The following is an 18,509-nucleotide window of genomic DNA, read 5'->3' as shown; positions in this document are numbered from 1 at the left end:
AAGACTGGAAAAAGCCTTTTTTTTTTTTTTTTTTTTACAGTGAGCATGTAAAGTTATGGTATTAGAAATGGCTCCCAAGAAGTGAAAAGTGCATAATGATCATTCCAAGGTGGGGCTGTATTTTGTTCCTAAACTGCTATAAAAATTTAATTGACATGGGAATAAAGATCATAGAAAGTGAGGCTTCAGTGGCCAAGCCAAGCCCAGTTGGGGCTTTTGCACTGAGGCATTCATGAACTTGAAATACTGTATCTCTAGGATGGTGCTAAGAAAGAACAATGCAGCTGAAGTGGATTGGTGAAAAGTGTTTTAGAAAAGCTGAAGATGCAGTGCCATGTCTCAGTATCTCAGGAATATGAATTCAAGTAAATGTTGAACTGAAAGCCAATTTCTAAATTCTCTCTCAGTTTTTGCTGACTGTAGAAACACTTTTCTGCCAGATATTAATAAACAGGCTTGAGTAACTGAGTCACACCCTAAAGTTCCTAAAAGGAACCCATCTGAAGATGTTCCCAGCTGATTTCTGCTACCTGCAGATCTAGCAGTGGCTCTGTAAGAATTTTCTGCTCTCTAGAGCTTCATACAGGAGTCTTTCTGCTGCTTGTAGGCTCCAATTATTAAAGCAGGCAGGGGGGAGGCCATGGAAAGCCTCTCATGGCACAGACATTTGAATTCCTAAGTACTTCTTTTAATGTATGATGCTGCTCTGCCTACCCAGGGCCAGCACTGTCAGCATCTGCTGGGAGGTCTTGCATTGTAGCCAAGACACAGAAAGGCATAAAGGGAAAACTTTCCCCTCCAGCCATCAGTATCCTAAAAGATTCCCCTTTCTGGTGGCAGGGCTGTCTTGAAGTCATGCAGCCAATGCAGTCTGAGCTCTGAAGGGAGGGAGCTGTGGGTGAGATGCCCATCCCTGACATGCACCATGTCCCCCAGGCTCACACCCTTGATTGTCTGTGTCAGTCTGATGGGAGAGGAGAAACCATCTTTGCCTGCAGAGGAAGAAGTGTAATGCCCTGTGTCCAATTTTCTTTTCATTTCTGTTTTTATTATGGAAACAAAATATTCAGTGATCCTAAAATGAAAATGGAGAAAGCTAATTTTTGTAGTTCTTGCTAATAAAATCCTTAATGTGCTCCTCTCCCATTACTATAGATTGTTATGGTTTACTTTATCTCTGGAATCCTATTATTTCCCCAGAATTCATGGGCATTCCTTATCTTCAAAACTATTTTCATCTATTGAAATATTTCTTCTTATCTTATCTTTATCCCTGTAGTTAGTATAAACATTTTTATTATCCTACTTCTGTTTCATAAACAGTAAGTGGCTATTGATCACAAAAGCTTTAGGGTCTTTAAGAAGATGAGGCAGCAAAACTACTGGAAGCACTGGGGAAGAGTCTAAAGAAATTCTGGGTTTACAAATAACCAAGAATCAGATAGCAGGGCAACACAAAGCCATTTGACAATGGGCCATTCCACTAATTGAGAAGTGTCAGCTTGAATTGCTATACTGTAAATGCAGCAGGCTGGGCTAAGGCCCTGTTCATACTGGTAAACTGCAGGTCAAGTGTGTTCATCAAATGTTGTATGGTTCAGGGACAGGTGAAGTATAATCTGGCTGTACTGGAACCAGTTTGACTGCACTGCCTCATCCCTGAGCTTACTTAAAAATTTGTTTCAGTGAGGGTTAAAGAGCTGCTCTCTGTTCACAAGCTGCTTTTCCCTCTGGAAGTATTTTGTACCTTGTAAGGACCTAGAGGAAAACTGAAACAATGCAATTGCCAAGGTTTGTTGGGAAAACACTTGTGAGCTGGTCTGCAGTAACACCTGAGATTTACAAGCACCAGAACTGTTCTGAGAGCTGGAAGGGTCAGCGTGGCCAACAGCTCACCTGCTGGTGAAGGGCTTTGTCCCACAGACATGGGCAGAGAGCCATCAGTATTCTGAAAACCAACAAGGGGACAGCAGTGAGCTTGACAGTGATTATTTTCATCCCCAGCAAAACCAGAAAGAAAGAAGAGGAATCCAAAACAACTTTTACCTTGTACTGTACCTGCAGAGTGCAGGAAGACTGTAGTGTGTGCCCCAGTCCTTGCTCACCTTCCCTGGTCCCACTGAGCCCTGCAGAGCCAAGGTGTACCCAGGAGCTGTTACACCTGGCTCTGCTGTGCCTTGTCTGAGCTGGTCTGATTGTCCTGTCCAGTTACTCTTAAGGCACTGCAGCCTGTTGGGCTGTGTCTAGGTAGCAGTTTAACAAAAGGAGAGACCTGGAATTGTTTCTGCAATATTGACTTCTGAAATCCTAAAATTTATATCTGTCCTTTCTTGGGATGGTAGCAGGAGTCAAGTAGTAAGTGTGGCACAAAGAGAAACTGCAGTGCCTCTGAGCTGTTCACCTCCACACTGGGATTCACCTTGTGTTTCCCTCTGGCATCTTGCCCAATGAGTTGCCCTCTCCTGGCATCAGCTGGAGCCAGGCAGGACCAGAGGGGTGATGGATTGTCCAGGCAGCCACAGTGACTTCAGTGTCAGCAGGTAACAAGGCAGCTGGAATCCTTTGTTCTCAGAATGTCCCCTCCATCTCCTTTGAGCCACCAGGACATGCAAAGCACATAAGTCCAGCATAAATCAGGGCAGCTCTGCCAACAGCACATGCTGACAGCAGGCTCTCTGGTTCAGATCCTCACTCCTGCCGTTCATCTTCCCCACACCCAGCCAAATGCTCGCAGTGGCTTTTCCTCACCCTCTCCCTGTTGAAAGCAAACTGTTACAATTGCTGCTGAGGTGATAAGGAGAAGGCAGGGCAGCCTGTGCATCAGAGGATCAGATCTCTGGCAGAATGGGGAACATGCAGCCCTTCCCCTGCTCCAGCAAGGCTGGCCTCCCAGCACATTGCTATGGCAACCTCAAGCTCTTGGGTGACTCCATGCCATCAGTGAAATCCATAGGTTGCACTGGCTGAAAGTGTTTCAAGGCCCTGGTTGCTCTGCCTGTTCCTCATAGCACTGAACTCAGACCACCACTGAACTTGCCAGCTGCTCTGGAGCACTCTGTAAGAGCCCTGGAGACACAAGCTTCTCTGTTTTTTTTTCATTATAGCAGTTTCTGCTATAATGTCCACACATTGCTAGCATGAAAAAAGACAACAGAAGGATAAAAGCTAATTATAGCTGTTGGCAAAAATGGTAGAGGCTCTCTCCATGCTGGCAGTAGTTCATTTGACATATGATTAATGGTGGTTAGTGTGGGCACAGCCAAAGCTTGTACAACCCTAGATAAATAATGAAATTTAAAAAGATATATGCTCCTTGAGTTAATAATTTTAACAAGCTGTGAGAAATGTTGCTGTTCTCATGGTAACAGAAAAATTGTCATTTCATCTCTTATTTGAGCATGCTTGTATAATGTGTGCAGATAGCTTTTTGATGGCAACTTCTTCTATTCCTTAACTGAAGCCTTTTTAATGAAATGGTAATATTGTGTGGTTTGGGCAAACAATGCAAAATGGACTAATTAGCACTAAATACACCACTGAAAAGTGTACTCTGATATTTGGAACTAAACTGGTTGCTGTTTGCAACCTCTAGTTTCTCTAGCAATAGGTGCCTGATGCTGATATATGTGGGCATCTCAGGGCTCTTAGGGAGATTATGAATATATTTACATCACACTAGGGGTTGCAGTTGCAGACTTGTATCTTTTAGAGATGAGAAATGCATCCACTGGCTCTCATCCCTGTATTCAAACACATGTGGTCACTAATTGAATTAATACCTCACAAACAAAAGCTCTCAGAGGTTAAAACAGCCCAAGGATTTGGGCAAGTCAATGTTTTCTATCATGGCTTTGACCCAGATAGCAAGATAAATATATGGAGAGTCCTATCCTTTCTGTATTCCTGAAAAAAATATGAGTAAGGCACCTAAACATGTGCTGGAGGTGCAAGACTGAGAATGAGACTTTCTTCAAAAAACAGCAAGAATCAAGCCTGGGATTCTTCAGAACTTTTAAAGTATTATCTGTGGTCCTCTTCAGCTTATTACAGTGGCTTAATCATGGAAACCAAATGACAGCATAAAATGAAAGCATTTCTGCTAGGTGTACAGAAGCCTCTTCATTGACTCCTAATCTTAAACCATCTCCACTTCTCATTTTTCCTATTAAAAGCTCTATCTTCAGGTTTATTATTCTCTATCTGTTGAAGAACATTTGCTGCTGATACTGTGACAGCTCTAAAGCAGCAGTTTTAGAGTACTCAGAATTAGGAATTAGAGCTTTGCTTACAGGAAGACAAAACACAACCTTGCCCCCAGTAGATCAGTACAGGATTGATCTGGACACCCAGGGGCAGAAAGGGATGCAGAGGTGGCTTGATGAGAGGGAGCTGGAGATGAGCATGGAGGAAGAGGAGGAAATTGCCATTTGCAGTTTCTTCTTTCTGACTTCCAGCCCATACTGCCTGCCATGTGATGAAACACACACATTACACAGGTAAGCTTTTCAAAGGCTGTGCTGCATTAGAATCATTAACCCAGCTGAGATCTTTGCATTCTAATCTGCTTTGTGGAGTATTTTCATAGCAGCAGTTCCTGGTGGCTTGTGTATCTTTAAAGCTGCAAAGCTAGCATTTTAATTTATCCTAATTCAGAACCTAATTGTCTTGCACTGTTGGCTAATTAAATGTTCAAAGAAGTGATAAATTAAGCAGGTTGATCATTACAACACAAGTAATTAGTCCAACTGAATCTGAGCCTTGAGATCCACATTCCCTGAGATGACAGGAATTCTGAGGATGTACAAGAAAGCAAAGTGTGTGTCAAGGTTCAGGAGGAAGAAACTTCCTTGCATATTTCCTGTAGAGTGTCCAAATCTCACACTGGACTGGAGATTTGCAGGCTGTTTATTTTGTGCAGAAGGAATTCTTTTCCTAGTGGCCAAATAAACAACAAATAAATAACAAATAAAGTTTCCAAGATAGCAACCTGACATGCTGGTATTTGCAGCTAATTTCCTACAGCACCTCACGTCTTCCTGTGTTAAGACACAGGGAGTATACTTTGTGAAAATAGGTATGAGTGAGTTTCTTTAAAACAAACCAAAGCACAAAACCTGCAACATTTGTCAAGTGCCTAAAGAGGCTGCTGTAAATGTAATATTCCCTGGTAGGGAGCTTCCATTCACAAAGGTTTTCATAGAGCATTTTGCTAAAAAAAAAAAAACCAACAAACTCCCTGTGTTGAAATTAGTTAAGATTTAAAGACCAAAAATTATGTCCTGAAATCTCAGTCTGTCTGTGCACCTGCTCAAATTCTCAAGACAACTTTCTGCCAGGAAAAACCAAAAAAAAAATCTGCACAATGCAGACAAGGGCTCTTTAGTCCTCCCACACAGCCCACCCTGTGCAGAGGTGCTCATCCAGGGAAGGGACATGTTGGCACCCTGACCACCAGCTCCACATCAGGAGGGACTGGCAGGAATGAGAACCTGGGGCTGCCTGCAACTCAAACAGATGAAAAATAAGTCAGCAGAGATACTGAGGTTGTCTAATTAGAAGCACAGGGGGACCTTTTCTGGGAGCTGGCCTCATTAGTTAGGCAAGCATGGTGCTTGGCTCCTGGCTGCAAGAGAGGAGGATGCCTCAGAAGCAATCCTTGGTGTGATCCTGGGCTTGCTGCATCCTGTCCTGTCCCCATTCTGCTGATCCTCTCTGTGGGCTCAAGTCTCAGTGATGTTCTTTACAAAAACTAAATTCAGCAACTGTTTGCACCATCTCCATGCACAGCTGTCTCACTGTGTTTGCAATCATATCACTCACTGTTCAGGTCGTAAGTAGAGTTTTCTTCTCTCTTCTTTTGCCTTTAGGACAGTGAGGTTTGAGATTTTAAGTCTACTGCTGTGGAGTAACAAATAATAATTGCTAACAGTGACTCTCAAGGTAAATTTCTAACACAGGCTCCCCACAGGCTGTGTTTTTCTCACCTGTCCACAGTGGCTGTGGAATGGGACCAGTATTTAGATTGTTCTCCCAGTGCTGCTGCTACAGGTAGATGTATTCTGTCTTCTTCTGCCTGCCTGCCTCTAGAGGTGACAGTAAATTTTAAAGGTTTTATGTTTGTCTTCTCACTTCCATGAAGAAAATGTCTTGTCATGGCTCTTCAGTTTCTCTTTCCTTCTGTAGTGGGTTATAACTTGTTTCCTAAACTTGGAACTCCTGACTGCTTTGCTGAATCAGCTGGTGTTCCATATTGCAAATGATACTCTTAAAAGTAAAGCTCTTAAAATGTTCTAATGTCTTTTTTTTTCTTTCTTTCTTTTCAGTGCTCTAATTGGTCTGGCTGGATTATGTTAATTATTTTTGATCAAAACTGCTTAATTAGCATGTCAGGTCAATTAGTGAGGGCCTTTGGGGATTAAGATAGTTACTTCATTTTTATTTTTAGTTATAGTGTAGGCAATCTATAGTTAAACACTTTATGTTTCTAGAACTATCCCTGAATTAATGAAAAGTTAACAGACTGAGGTACAAGAAAATGCTTCATAAGCATCCACCAGTATCATGCACTGGGGATCACTGGTACCTGAAATGATTCTTTAATGCTTCATCATGGAAATCAGTATTGAAAGCAGAGTTCATGGCCTCACAGCTGGCCCACAAGGGGAGAAGCATCAGGAGAGCAATGCACTACCCTGAGCCTCAGGGACAAGGGGTTTAGAACAGGGAAAGCTGCAATCACAAATGTTCTCCCTTCCTGTCCATAAAACACAGGGATAGCAGTAATTCTCCATCTGTGAGATCCATTTGAGGAACTCCTTGTAAAAGACTGAAAGGCTGCTAAATATCATGTTTATTTCTTGCAGATAACTTCTTGTAAACTCACTCATAATCAGAGAAGCCTTTAGATTACATTGGCATAGAGGGTGTCAAAGAAAAGCTGTCCATAGATTTAAGGCTTTTTAAAAAATACACTAAATACCTGATTTATTTCTGTGAGTGTAGGTTTTCATCAAACCATCTTTCTCCTTAATTGAGCTAATAACTTTACTCCTGTCCTCCTCTTTGTTCAGTCTGGCAAGCAATTTCCCAGCCTCAACTCCCATCTCATATATCCACTTTTGATCTGACTATTAGCATTTAATCTTCTACAACATTCAGTGTGTGATGTTCAAACCCAGCCTTATGTAAGGAAGTAATACCTTTTGGTGTGCTGGGTTTCACAGGGTTTTTTTGTAAGGTAACAATTTTATCTTATGTTATTGCAAGTTATTTGCTCTCCATTTTCATTTCCCCCCCTCCCCTTTTTAACCAGTATATGACTTCTCATGAGAAGATAGAAATGGAAATGCAACTGCAGAATGAAAATTGAGCTTGGCATGGATTTATACATCAAAAATGCCCAACTCAGAAATACCCAATTTACCTGCTTCTGAGGAAGCTTTCACCTCCAGGTGGATCCTTCTAGAAAGAGTGGCTACCTACCCCCCTTGCCTTTCCTTACTCCTTATTCCATATGCAACTCCCTGAAGTTGATTCCCACAGGCCAACTGTTCAAACTGAGATCTGGACAGACACACACTGCTGTGTGTCTGGATTCACCCATCACTCATGCTGGTCAGCCCAGATCACCTTGTGTACTAACCTGCTAGTTAGGGACTGTCCTGGGGGGTGATCACCTGTCCTGGTAACACCAAACTCAGGTGAATGAAGCTGAGCAGTTTTTGTGGTGATTTCTTTATCTTCTGTTCCATGGCTGGCCCTTCAGCTGGAAGCATGCTGCATGTGCTGGAGAACAGAGCATTGCTGCCTGAAACAGTCACAGCAAACCTCAAAAACATTATTTCTGGGCTTTGGGTCTTGGCAATACATTCAATACAAGATATATTTTAACCTATGTGAATATATTTAAGGGACATCAGTGATCAAACACAGTGCTGTTATGTGCTTCAGGGACCAGTGTAGCATGGCTAGAAATTCAGTATCTATGTAAGAAATTAAGACTTCATTTGTTTTCTTTCATTCTTTAAATCCATTCATATTACAGTGCTCTGTTTTAGCACAAAGAGCTAAAACAATAAAAATCAGCAGTTCACTAACAGTGATTTACACCTTGGACAAGCCAGTGATATTCTTTAGAAAAATTTAGCAACAAACACTGTCACTTTTTATCTTCACACTAGATGAGCTGAGAGAGTGTGGGGTGGGGGTGTTTTGTTAGTTTTCTGGCAAATAATGTTTTTTGTTTTGCTTCTGAGGGTGAAATGTTGTGGGGGATGTTTCATTTCAGAACTGATTAGGATTGTGAACTGGTTAATTTTGAACTTGACTGCCAAGAGCCAAGACATTAGGGGACATTCTGCACTGGAAGATCTGAATGGCCAAGGGAAAACTGCTCCTAGTGATTAATACCAGCTTTGCTCTACATTTCCTCCAGGTAACATGCTCTGAAAAGAGTGTGGGGAGGCTTGAGCTATGAGCCAGGCTCAGCTGAGAGCAAGGGGTTTGTATGATCCTCAAGCACCTACAGAACAGGGAGGAAAATCTTGTGAAAGATGCAAGAGATGGATGTTTGTTTCTTTTCTAACCAAGGCCTGTGTGAATGAACATCAAGGTACTGGTTTCTGCTAGTAATCAAAACATAACTGCTTCCACTCTGGCTGTCTAATCACACTGTAAGCTCCTCAATACACAGCTTCTTACTCCAGAAATAAGCACTCAACAGTGAGGCTGAGGTTTTCCATCTTCCATACTTGTGTACTCACAAATTCTCATCACTGACTGCCAAGTGGCCTCCCCTGGGTGACCAGCTCCACAGCATTACCATATCTGTGTGATATGGGTTGGTTTTTTTTGGTTCTTTTGTTTTAAATGCAAGGAACTAAATTAGACCTCTTCCACACATGGCTCCAGTGTTTATTCCTCAGTTATTCTCAGGGAAATGCAGAATGCATCCTGAAAGCTGGATGCATTTGGCAGTTTTAGCTGGTAACACAGGAGTGCTGGAGAGGCTTTTTGTTATTCAACATGCTGAGACACCACAGTGCCACAGGATGTGTTTCAGGGTAATTCCAGCACCCCATGGAGGCTGACAGGAGAAAGGTTGCTCCCCTTTCTCCTCAGCAAACCCTGGGCTAAACTTCCCAACCCCACATCAACACCCCCCAGCTGGCTATTTGATTATCATCAATCTGCATTCATGTGTGTGCACAAAAATATCCTGAAAATACTTAATGACATTTCTTTCTAATGATTCCCCCACTCTTGTCTGACTACAAACAGTTGTGTCAATAACAGCAGATGTATTCCAGAAATCTGTAACTGAGAAGAAAACTGCCAGTACAAAATACTTACAATGGAAATATTCTGAAAGTGTGCTGGTCTCTGGTGCTCCCACACAGCTGATGTGTTCTGGAACAGTCTCTTCCCAGGTACAAATGCACTCTTCAGCCAGAGATGAGTCCAAACCTGCTTTAGAGGCATGAGAGAGCTTTACTGCCATGCACAGGTTATTCTTGTTATCCTATGTTCATTGGTGTTAATTGCAAAGTCTTGGTCACAAGCAATGGCAACCTGTGAGGAAATCACCAAATAATCTTACCAAGTCTCTAGTTCTGTGCTCAGTCACAACCATTACAGCAAAGCTCAGCCTTTTCTAGTAGTTATGAAAAATTTTCTGTATTCAAAAACTTAAACAGAAGCAGAACCAACTCACACATGAAGATGTGGAGGGGCACAAGTCTAGGAATCCATTAGGAAGCAGAGGTCTTTCTAATGCCAGGGCTCAGTTCACCCATCTGCTGGGTACAGCAGGACAGGAAGAGTTCAAAAAGGTAAAAGTACCAAGATTCAAAACTTAAAGAAATACAGCTGGGAGATGGCTTGCCACTTCTGGGTTTTTTTCAGACTAACAAAGCTGTATTCAAGCATCATGAAAACATCTTTTTTTTCCTCTAAAAAATACAATGGGAACACAGCATTGTGGATTTTTATTAGGGGTTTTATTTCAGCTTTGGTGGCTTTTTCCTCTAAGTGTGTAGAAAGTTTTCCAGCCACAGATTCTTTAACTTTATTGAAGTCTTCCCGAGTACTCTTTCTTCAACAATGTATCTAAAGACATTTTGATGTGTAAAAGCTCATGAAGAGTGGTTAATGTGATAAAAGCAGAAGCTTGAAGCTATGACATCTAAAGGGAGTCTGTCTGAAGATCTTGAAATCAGATAGAATAAAGAGAAGGCTAAAATGACAAACATGTTTGATCTTATGTACTTAAACAGAAAATAATTTCTGAGCCTTGTCTTATCCTATAAAAGAGCTGATGAAAGAAAGCCTTGGATTTAGATACATGTAGCTATATTTGCTACTCAGAAAATTACACACTTGCCCCTTCGCACTAGTACTGTATTTTGGGAGTTTAAGTTTATTGATTTAAAAACCTCAATCACCCACTTCATTCCTCCTCCCCTCTCTGCCTAAAAAAAGTACTCAAGTGGAAAACAGAAGTCAAGCTTTCCTGCATGAGGAAGGAATTAATTTCTTAAAGGAAAAGAAGGAAAAGCAGCAAAATGAAGCAGAGATGATTTTTGGGTCACACAGGGAAGAGCAATGCACAGAGAAGGTAGCACTGAGTTAACCCAAGTTACACCTTCTAGAGAGGGAAGGGCAAGTAATCAGGTGAGAGAAGGAATTTTTATGGCATTAAACCTGCAAATGGAGAATATGAAGGAATACCTAAACCTGCTCCTACTTCAGCCCTTCCAACTACAGAAAATTTTTAGTAAACCATGGCCCTGATACATGAAAGCATTTAGGCAGCTGCTGTATTTTAAGTCCAGCATTACCCACACAACTCTGAGCCACATGTTCAGGGGCAAGAAGGCCTTGAAACTAAAAAATGGTGCATTCTAAAGGTTCATCTCAAATGTTGCCCCATTCTTTCACCTTGCACAGAGGTGCAGAGAGAAGGGGAGAAGGCTGAGCCTGCAGTCAGTAGTTACTGATTCACCTGGCCACCACAGCAGCCACCTGTGTGCTTACAAATCCAGTTTTCTTCTCCACACCACTCTCTAAAGGATCTGTAGCTGATCTTTGCTTAGTTATTGCTGTGCCTGTCTGAAGTCTGGACATGGCAGTGCTCACATGTCTGTGTCAGCAAGCCCTCTGTGTCCCAAACACAAAGTAACTGCATGACCAACATCTCTAATTTAATGCAATAAAAACTGCTAAAGGGGAGCAAGGAGAAAGCATCAGATCTACACACACATCAGTGGAGGCTGGGGCCACCTAAATCAGTCTGCACAGGCTCCAGGCAGCACAACAGCAGTTTTAGTATTTAGTATTGCTTTAGAGACTTCCTTAGGCACCCAAATCTCTGCTCCTACCCTGAAGTTACACTTCAGCATACAATGGCTGCATTCTACTTGCTGATTCCTGTTGCTTTTCTCTCTAATCTCAACATCACAGCACAAATCCTTTTCATGCTCTCTCTCCTATGCAGTGCAGCTTCCTGGTTGTGTAAGCAACATTATTCTTCCCATTCCAGTTAATTTATATAGTACACCACAAAGTGGCTCTGAATTGCCCTCACCTTCCCCACTTTTCAGGAAGAGCTACACAAACACAAGCCAAAAGATTATAAATTTTTTTCCTAGTTTACCTTTTTAAGCACCTTCCAGGCTGTTAACTTCTGCTCTTCCACCAGGGTTGTGGACAAAACCACTTCTGACCAACAGACCATCAAAGCAAACATCAGGCATCCCTGTGAACACCCTGAAGAGTCAGCTGAGGAAGAGAAGTCAGTAAGGGAGCTTTACACCTTCATGGAGAGAATCAGCTCAGAGGAGGTAAACATGAATCCTGCAGGTGGCAGGGGAGGAGAAGACAGGACCACAAGGAAAACAGGATGAGGCTGGCACAGATTTTGCAAGGTGTTATTTCAGCACCTGCAGTGTCCAAAAAAAAGGCCTTTTAACTCCTTTGGCTTTGCTGCCTAGGTGACACTTTCTGCAGCTGCCACACAGGCCCACTGGTTTTGAAACAAAGCCCCAGCTAATTGTAGCTAACCTAAATCAGCTCCTTTGCCTATGGGAGGGGTTGTCAGCTGCCCCTGATGAACACTGACCAAAATATCCACTCCTTCAATTTTTGTTTCCTGGGACATCCACAATAGCACAGCAGCACTGGCAGATCTCAGCCTCTCCTGGTGAAAGGTCTGGTTTGGCACCAAATCTAGAGTCAAGGCTCACTTGTTAAGCTTTGTATCTGCTGACTTCACACTAAGAACTGCTTTCAGGATCCATTTCCTAGTCCTATAGCAGGGGATATAGGATTTCTTACATAAACAACTTGCAAAATGCTGTAGGAGAAAACACAGTCTGCACTGTGCAGTATACTTCAGACCATCTGTAATGACAAATCTTTCCAAGTTATATTTTTGCTGGAGCTCTCTGAGATTTCTCTGTGCTGGGGAGTGAGTTACACAACACTAATTCTCAACAGACACCAAGAGAAGGGTGCCCAGCTTCAGCAACACCACAGCTCTTTAAATTATGCCTTCTCCATGTGCATGGACATGTGCAATGGGAGTTCTGATAAATCCACTTCTATTCCCTCAGTGTTTACTTTCTACTCACACAGGAAACAGTCTGATTCTTCCTTCTGGCTTCAGGGCAACAACTTTTATTTCCTTATGCAGGTCTCCTCCTAAATACATCAGGAGGCAGCAGCAAGGACTTTTACATGGCTTACAATTAAACACTCTTCCTGAACTTGACTTTTTGCAACATGCAATGAAATATCCAATGTTATTGTTCAAGTTCTATTGACAGTAGAACTTGTAAAGATTATTTATGCTTTAACAGTCTGTGTGCAGACTGAAATAGTTTCAACATCTGGCTTATTTTCTGGGGTTTTTTTGGTTTTTTTTTTTCCCCTTTGTTTCTGGACTAAGGAGATGTTTTTTGGTCACTACCACTTTTCATGTTTACAGTACAGTGTGATGCTCTGCTAAAAGGGTAAAGGAGCCTGGAAAAGGCTGTAACTATGCAGTGTTACAGCAGTGTAAAGTGAGTTTCTGTGTTGTAAATCATTGTTGTTGCCATAATGTATTTAAGCCCATTTTTAAGACAGGTTCTCTAAATTTCCTGAGCCTCCAAGGACTTATGTGGCTTGAATACAAGACAGGACTAAAAGTTTTGATGTTTCTTTTTTGTATAAATACACACACCTTGTGTGGTTAGTAGGTCAAGAGAGGTTCTCCTCCCCCTCTATTCTGCATTGGTGAGGCTGCACCTGGAGTATTGTGTCCAGTTCTGGGCCCCTCAGTTCAAGAAGGACAGGGAAGTGCTTGAAAGAGTCCAGCGCAGAGCTACTGAGGTGATTAAGGGAGTGGAACATCTCCCTTATGAGGAAAGGCTGAGGGAGCTGGGTCTCTTTAGTTTGGAGAAAAGGAGACTGAGGGGTGACCTCATCAATGTTTTCAAATATGTAAGGGGTGAGTGTCAGGGAGATGGAGTTAGGCTTTTCTCAGTGGTGACCAGTGATAGGACAAGGGGTAATGGGTGTAAATTGGAGCATAGGAGGTTCAAGTTGAATATCAGAAAAAATTTTTTTACTGTAAGGGTGACGGAGCCCTGGAACAGGCTGCCCAGGGGGGTTGTGGAGTCTCCTTCACTGGAGACATTCAAAACCCACCTGGACACGTTCCTAGGGGATGGACTCTAGGGGGCCCTGCTCTGGCAGGGGGGGTTGGACTAGATGATCTTTCGAGGTCCCTTCCAACCCCTAGGATTCTATGATTCTATGAAAGCACATGCTTTAATGGGCTGTTCATTTCTTCTGTCTTCTCTCCTGCATGTTCAGAAGTGGTAAAGCACAACAGAACAGCTCTGTTCTGTGTCTAAATTCCTCCTGATGTTGCTGTGTTCAGTGAAGGTGCAGAACAACTGCACTAGTCCTGCAGGAACAGGGACTGTCAACACTTTAAGTTGGTTTTGAAAGCAGCTCCCTGCCCATCTGCTAAGGGCAAAGTAAAGGGCCAAGATGCAAGGCTGGGACTCAGCTGCACAAATGTCACTCCAGATGCTCCTCCAGTTGCCACCTGAGACCAGCACAGCTCTTCTGCAGGATGTGCCTCATCCACTGGCCTGTTCTAGATGTCTCTGGCTTCGGAGAACTGTAGTTCCATTTCTAGGCCCCTTTAGATTGTTTGACAACACTGCAACAAGTTCATCTGGGACTTCCAGCAAATCTCTTGCTTGCTCTGCAAGACACAGCTAATGATCCTTTCTGTTTAAACAGCAGAAGGCTCAGAGCAGAACAGGAGCTGCTCCCTGTACACCTGGATCCTAACACAGCAGGACATCAATCCCAGCTGATCCTCATGCACTAGACCACTGGTATTTGTTTCATCTCTCTCCAAGCTGACATGCTCAGGCCAAGAGAACAGCCTGGAGGCATTTCAGGGTGGAGACTGGGTATTTTAAATGTTATTGCTGCTTTAGGTTAAGAAACAACCAGTCTGGGACAAACTATTTGCTGCTACTCTGCTGACATCGTTGTGACTCCATGGTAGGGCTGGATTCATTCACAGCTCACACAGACATTCTACTTGACACTGCTGACCCTTCCACTTGTTCACCTCCTGTTCTCTGAAGTCCCATCATCTGTGTACTGAGTGATTTATGTACAAGGCCTTATTTTTATTCTTTTCTGAATAAAAAAATAAATGTGCTCAACTTTCCTATCCCCCAGACTAAAACAATTTCTACATAAGGGTGAGCTGCATGTGTTTTATGCCTTACCTGTAGCAGATTTAACAAATACTGACCTGAGGGAGAACATTAACACAAAAACTGTTTCTGCTCCTAAAGTAAGGGCTAGGTCAAATCTCATCAGTGCCCTTAAAAGATAACTACATTAATTTTCCCTTTTTACCTGTCACTAATTCAGAATTATAAAATACATAATTATGCTGCAGAGATTTTCATTCTTTTGTAGTTACAATGTTTTATACAGTTACCAAATATTTTGTTTCAATATTTATGGTCTGAATGCTATTTATGGGCCTTAGACATAAGACTATGAATAGATTCTCCAGAAAACTCCTTTCAAAAGTCCTTATTTCTAAAACTACCTCTGTGTGTTATTTTCTTTTCACACTGCTCTCCAGAGTACATCTTCACAAAGTCACCTGCATTCTTTTTAAAATCAACAGTGGTGCTTAAGAGTTTAAAAATAAGGGATTAAATTTGACGTGGGAGCACAATTTGGAACAATTTAAAATAATTTGGACAAACCCTTCTCTGTCAGGTTTTCTTTCAGACTTCCTGAGTGAGGAGGAGGGTGAGTGTGACTCAAGTGTGCAGAGTTGGGTCAAGGAGGGCAGTTTGGGGGGGATGGAGCCTTCAGGACAGAATTTTGTGCTTTGCAAATGATTGAGCTGAAGCCAATGCAGGACAGGAGCAGCTCTGCCCCAGCCTCATCTCCTGGGAGCACTCCCTTTAAAAAATGTGCTGGAAATGCATGGTCTAGTGTAGGGTTCAAGTGTTCTATTCAAATGGAAAAATCAAAACTCATTTACCAGGTCTGGCTGACAATACTGAGTAATAAACCAGGAAACTGAATGCCTTTTCTACATGCAAAAGAAAATCCTTGGAGGTTTTTAGTTGTGAATGTTCAGCAGATAAAAACAGAGAGTTCTCTGCTGCTTTTTACTGCCAGAAAGAAAAAAAACAAACCCACCACCCCAGGTGGGAGAGGAATCACCTCCTTCATCTTGTTGCCATGGGCAAATGACTTGAGGAACCAAGACTTTTCTCTCAGCCTGGCTGTGAGCTGCAGCACTGTGTGGAGGATGAAGTGCCTGGCTGTGCTTTAGTGCTCCACCAGAGTGATTGCTTTGCTGATCATCAGAAAGATGATGTGCCATTTACAAGCAGCCTGCTGGAGAAAAGGATTTTTCATGGGATCATTTGTAGCTTCCAATTTAACACAGAACCTGTTAAAGCCCAAAAGCTGTCTGTTACACTCCAGAAACACTGTGCACAGCAACTTTTAGTGTTTATTTATGAAAACAATAGTGTGGTTCCAGGGGGAACTGATTAAGTTGCATAAAAGATTTAAGGGTCCATTCTGTAGCTGTAATAATACTTTTAGCACTTTCTCAGATCCTTCCCCATATACCAGCACAGTGACTCCTGCTAGTTTATCTTCTGGTCCATAAACCATTTTATGCCTTCAGTATTTTGGAAGTGTTATCATGATAAAGCAGACTTAAGGCATAAAATAATAAACATATTTTCTGTCTAGAAATGTGTTAAATCTGCTTTTGAGAAACTAAGTGCATGTGAAGCTATTAGCACACTATTCAGAGTACCCTAAATATCACTCTAAAAGTGATGGCAAGGTCTTGTTGATCACTAATCCTATTTTAAAATGACTGTTGAAAAATTTAACCACTGAAAAATTATGTTAAAGAAAAAAATTTAAGAAATTTATTTCAGTTCAGTTTTTTAATAATTTAATGAAAAAAGTCCTCAAGACCTTTTATGAAATTAAAACTATGAGACTTGAGGTGGGTTTTTGAGTTCTTCTTTAAAAATACAGCAGATTTTTGAGCCATAGCCAGGCTTTTCTCAATGTTCAGCAGGTAAATATGCTGAAATTAACAACTCCAATCCAACAGTATAAATAATAACAGTGGAGGCAGGGTGAGAGAGCTCTGGGTTAATGTTAGCAGTTTGCATCATGAGGAGCATGGCCTCCAGAGAGGGCAATTTCAATGTATTATTCCTGTGAAGAGGATTCAGGACCTGTAGCTGGAGTGAAGCACTAGCATCAGTGCTCATGCTTTAATAGGTACATGAGAAATAACTCCCTCTGCAGTGCTTAGGAGAAAGTAATTCCATTTAGGACTACATAAATTTTCAGTTTGTTAATTAGGTTAAGGGAGGAAAAATAACATTAGGAACTTCCACTGGAGTTTTATTAGCTTCCAAATTGCAAAGAAATTGAAAGAGAATATATGTTATCCAGTAACTTTGGCAATCAGCTCTCCTTCTAAACTAGAGCCCCAAAACACTAATATCTTCACTTAGACAAATGTTCCCATTTAATTCCAGTACCATTAACTTCTTTCTTTTTTCTCCTATTTTAAGTAATTTGCTTTTCATTATCATTTCTCAAAGACAAACAGCTTGTGAAGTCGTTATCCAAATATGTAACACAGAATTATTCTGAAATCTGTCATCTGAGGAAGCATTAGCCAGAGTGTATGTACTCAGCCCAGGTGTGCCAGGTCCCAGATGGCTGTTAGCCCAGAGAGAGGGCAGGCAGCTAAAGCCTCTCCTGAAAATGTCAGATCCTCCTTCAAAACTGATTTGGCATTCCCTGTCACCACATCAGCTTTGCCTGGGACCCTGGGACCAGTCAGCAACACCTGATGAGATGCACTGACTCTCACTGAAAGCCTTAAGGAATGTGGAGGAATGGTCAGGAATATTTTTGATAATGCAGATGAGAGATGACTCTAAATCAGGAATCAACTTCCTGTCAGGAAAGTTCCATCAGGTTCAACAGAGGGAGATTCACCCACTCCAAAACCTCAGACTGGTTCTTCAGACACACACAGGAGAAAAAGGACTTGTTAAGTGTCCTTTGAATTCTCACCTGAGGACCCTGATCAAGGCAGGGAGAGGGTATGAATGTGTTTTGCTGAGGATCCCCTCTTAGCTTCTGACATCTCACAGGTGAAAACACTTGTTACAGAATCATGGAGTGGTTTGGGTTGGAAGTGACCTTAAAGATCACCCAGTTCCCACCTCCTTGTGTAGGCAGGGACACCTCCCACTAGACCAGGCTGCTCAAGGCCCCATTCAACCTGGCCCTGAACACTTGTTCATCTTCCTACCTGGAATATAAAGGACCTGGATCACTCCTGAAAGTAGCTATGAATTTCCAGGTCTATGCTCATGGCAGGGAAGAACAGGCCCTGTCCTTTAATTCTAACCCACTGAAGTCAGAAAGCTTGCAAGTGGCTCAGATCTATCCCTTGCTCAGGAACACTTACACCTGCTCTTAAAAATGCCACACTCAGCCCTGGATAGCTGAGCTTGTCCAATGTATTCACCATGTGCCAGTTAAAGAGGTCTCAGAGATTCTGAACCAAGCCCTGTCTAAAGTGGGCCTCCCAAACCAGAGCAGGCAGGATTTATTTGGGGACAGGCACAAGGAACCTGTCCCCTACAGCAGCCTCCAGCAGGCTCTGCATGGCCAAGGGGCCTTGTGGCTTGGCAGCTCATGGGGACCAGCACAGGGAAAGCCATTCTGGTGCAACTGTACTTGCTCCCTTCCTTAGGAAAGCAGAGGCAGAAGATGGGGAAATTTGGAGAGTGGACATGAGAAGAAAAGCTTGAGAACTGCTGCTCTGACCCCAGGATACAACCTTCTGTTTCTTTGGTTTATCAGAGTGGGTGCTGAGCCCTGTGACAGCAGTCACTGGTGCAATGAGCAAT

At 42.4% G+C, this 18,509-nt stretch overlaps 1 long non-coding RNA gene across 2 annotated transcripts in view; it reads right to left on the bottom strand.

Annotated features, from left to right (window-relative positions):
- The window catches only part of LOC139806094 (uncharacterized), a 238,339-nt gene extending 227,881 nt beyond the window's left edge, over nt 1–10,458 (bottom strand). The window contains exons 1-2 of one of the 2 annotated variants that reach the window (XR_011730101.1): nt 10,378–10,458; nt 9,352–9,465 (exon numbers count right to left, since the gene is read on the bottom strand). This is a non-coding gene — a long non-coding RNA (uncharacterized lncRNA). Of the gene's footprint in view, nt 1–9,351 lie in introns of both variants that reach the window. The other variant, XR_011730100.1, reaches the window with a different exon arrangement.
- Between the last annotated feature and the right edge of the window lie 8,051 nt (nt 10,459–18,509).

Source organism: Heliangelus exortis, chromosome 21, assembly GCF_036169615.1.
Source record: "Heliangelus exortis chromosome 21, bHelExo1.hap1, whole genome shotgun sequence".
Taxonomy (NCBI): Eukaryota; Metazoa; Chordata; class Aves; order Apodiformes; family Trochilidae; genus Heliangelus; species Heliangelus exortis.
The sequence above is the reverse complement of the archived record's forward strand: the minus strand, read 5'-3'. Positions and strand labels throughout refer to the sequence as shown.